This window comes from Cupressus sempervirens, chromosome 10 (assembly GCF_028749045.1).
Source record: "Cupressus sempervirens isolate cs-2001-9-10 chromosome 10, ASM2874904v1, whole genome shotgun sequence".
In the NCBI taxonomy this organism is placed as follows: Eukaryota; Viridiplantae; Streptophyta; class Pinopsida; order Cupressales; family Cupressaceae; genus Cupressus; species Cupressus sempervirens.
This window is the reverse complement of record NC_143127.1, coordinates 780,245,913-780,249,191: the sequence shown is the minus strand read 5'-3', so window position 1 is coordinate 780,249,191 and position 3,279 is coordinate 780,245,913. Positions and strand designations below refer to the sequence as shown.

The 3,279-nt window shown below is 32.2% G+C and overlaps 1 pseudogene; it reads right to left on the bottom strand.

Annotated features, from left to right (window-relative positions):
- Positions 1–2,028: 2,028 nt before the first annotated feature.
- On the bottom strand, positions 2,029–2,828 carry LOC149536199 (ethylene-responsive transcription factor ERF024 pseudogene; annotated as a pseudogene).
- Positions 2,829–3,279: the final 451 nt, after the last annotated feature.

Here is a 3,279-nt window from a genome sequence, read left to right as displayed (position 1 = left end):
TGTCCCAATCTTTTATGCCACAACCAATTCTCTTCTAGCTAACTCATAAGACAAGTATTAATCAATGATGTTTCTTGAACTATAGAATCAATCAAGTTATAAAGATTTCCACCTTTCCTTAAGCCACTAGCAATGACCTTATCCCTTCCATTTTTGATAAAGCATCCTTTAGCATTAAAGGAAATAGAATACCCACTATCACAAATCTGACTAACACTTAAAAGATTATGTTTCAACCCTTCTACAAAGTATACATCATGAATTGGTGTATCTTTTTTTTAAATTGAGCCTCTTTCTGTTATATAGGCTCCTGAGTTATCACCAAAGTGTACAAACACTCCATCAAAATCCTCTAGGGTTTTGAACTTACTTTTACACCCAGTCATATGGTGTGAGCGGCCACTATCTAAAACCCATGTTGCAGGTTTTTGAGCAAATAGGGTTGTTTCAACAATTAAAGACTTTTTAGATGTCTTTACTTGTTTCCAAATCTGTTTAGGTCTCAAATTTAGTTTGCATTGATTTGCATAATGGCTATAGTGAAAACATCTTAAACATCTGATAATTCTTTTCTTAGAAAATTGCTTTATGCCCAAAGATGTTACAGTTAAAACAATAACCATTGAAGAATAATTTAGTTTTCTATTTAGAAAACTCCTCATATGAACATTGCAAAGCATTTAGTTTTTTATCCTTTCCTTCAAGTAAAATTTTGTGATTTTTTATAATTTGATTTGCTTCTTTTAACTCTTCTTCAAGTCTTTTATTTTCATTCTCATGATTTGAAATTAACTTCTTTAATCTTTTAAGTTCTTGCAAAGATTTGAGAAGTTTTTCTTCAAGATTAATTTTTTCATCTAAATCAGATGAAGATTTAGATTCACTAGATTTAGTTTTAGGAGTGTTAACTATTTCAGCCATGAACAACCTTTCCCCTTCTACATCAGCATCACTTGACTCTTCATTTGAGTCTTCTTTTGATAGAAGACTTTTCTTTTTGAAATCCTTGAATCTTTTGTTTTGATTCCAAGGTTTCCTTGTTGAAAACTTTTTAGTTTTCTCATCATAGTCTTCTAGTTCTAGATTTGAACATTTTGCAACAAAATATCCTAATTGACCACAACTGAAACATTTTGGTTTTCCTTTGTATTTCTTTCTCATTTTCTTGACTAATAGTGCTTCTAGAGCATCTATTTAGTCTGAATCACTCTCTTCAGTGTTAAAGATTGTCTCTTTTGATGTAGAACTAGCTTGATTGCTAATTCTCATTTCATATGTAGTTAGAGTTCCTTGTAATTGATGTAGAGTCATTTTAGAAAAACTTTTTTTTTCTTCTAAAGTAGAAATTTTAGTTTCAAATTTAGGCGACACTAACCTAATGACTTTTGAAACTACGTCATGTTCTTCAATTTTTTCACCTAGACCTTTTCTAGCATTGACTATTTCATCAATTTTTAAGAAATATGCTGAAATATTTTCATCTTCATTCATTTTTAAATTATCAAACTGTGTTTTGAGAGTTAGCAATTTTGACTCTTTAACCTTTTCATCTCCTTGACAAATAGTTTCCAATTGTTTCCAAATATCATTTGCTGATTTATAGTAGACTACTTTCGCAAATACATCTTTGGTGAGACCACACAACGAAGCATATCTTGCCTTTTTATCTAGTTCATATGTTAGTATATCATTAGCATCAGTAGGTACTGTTGGTGGGACAGTATACTTTGTAATAACAATATCTCACATTCTTACATCTAAAGAATGTATAAATACCTCCATCATTACTTTCCAAAAGAAAACCAGTATTCTTGCCAGAATACAATATAAAGAAAAAGAGAATTGTATACATTAAAATATATTTTTAATATTAGACATTCAGATCACAAATTAACTATAATGATAATAATTGCATTTGCAAGGTTTTATGTTATTATAAAGGTAATTCAAACGAATAGACAGAAGAATGGCATGAATTTAAACCATCAGATATGTCGTGAAAGACGGAGTTACATAAGGAATGATTATAAACAAACAACAAATTAAATTTATTGAAAGAAAACTGGATACAAATCTATTAAATGTACATATGTATTGGGTTTCCTAAATAGCTAAATGAATCATTAAGAAAACCAAAAGACAGAAAAAACCAATCTTGTTTATGTAAAATCCCAGAGTGATGTAAATTCGTCGTCTGGATCTTCTTCTCCATTGATTGGGCTATCAAAGACAAGTGAAGATCCGATCAGAACTCCATTTGCAATGTTCATTAGCATGTTTGGCCAATCCAGCCATGAATCCAAAATGAAATTTAGTCATTATAACCATCTTTGTTATCCCCATTTTTGGTTTTGAAACTTAGTTGCGCTTCCTGTTCCACTGGCTCTTTCAAAGTAGAGTATGCAGCTTCTATTGCTGCCGCCTGAATGTCCGTTGCAGATGCTGTTGCAGGGCAAGGAAGAGAATGAATCAAGGCAGGGAAATTGAAATTGGCTGATTCGCCTCTTAAAGCAAATGCAGCTGCATCATGTGCACGAGCTGCCATTTCTGGTGTGGGGAAAGAGCCAAGCCATATCCGCTTCTCCTTCCCTGGCTCTCTTATTTCTGATACCCACATTCCCCGCTTCCTCTTTCTCACACCTACATAGGTAGGATGCTTTGTTCCTCCCTTATTTGCATTTGCACTACTACATTTCTTTGCCATCAATGATTGGAATAGTTTAAAACAATGACAATGTTGTTAGAAATAATTTTGCACAATTTTATATTAATGTGATGGATTTCGAACAGCCTTCCAAAAAGTTAATGCAACTTTTAGAACACAGTAAACTTGGTTGCACAATATGTACAATATTCTAACACATTCAAGTGCTAGTTAACAGCCTAGAACAAGAACTAAACTAGTGCAAATACAGTAGAAACACATTCAAGTGCTATTTGACAACCTAATTGATGTAGAACAAGAATTGCACTAATGCACATATAGTACAAACATATTTAAATGCTATGTAACAGCCTATTTAATATAGAGAACAAGGATTATACCAGTGTCAATACAGTACAAACACTGTTAGACTTGGGTTCTCTGCACAACTCATAACAAACAACTGCACAAAGTTGAGAGCATACGGATTTTTCTAGGGTTTGACAGTGTCAGACTAAACTCGATATCATCACATCAATACAAAAATGAATTTATAGATACATTTTTATGTGTGTTCATATTTCTGATGTTCTTCGACGTATATAGACATTAACAACCGAATCTAATACACCAGA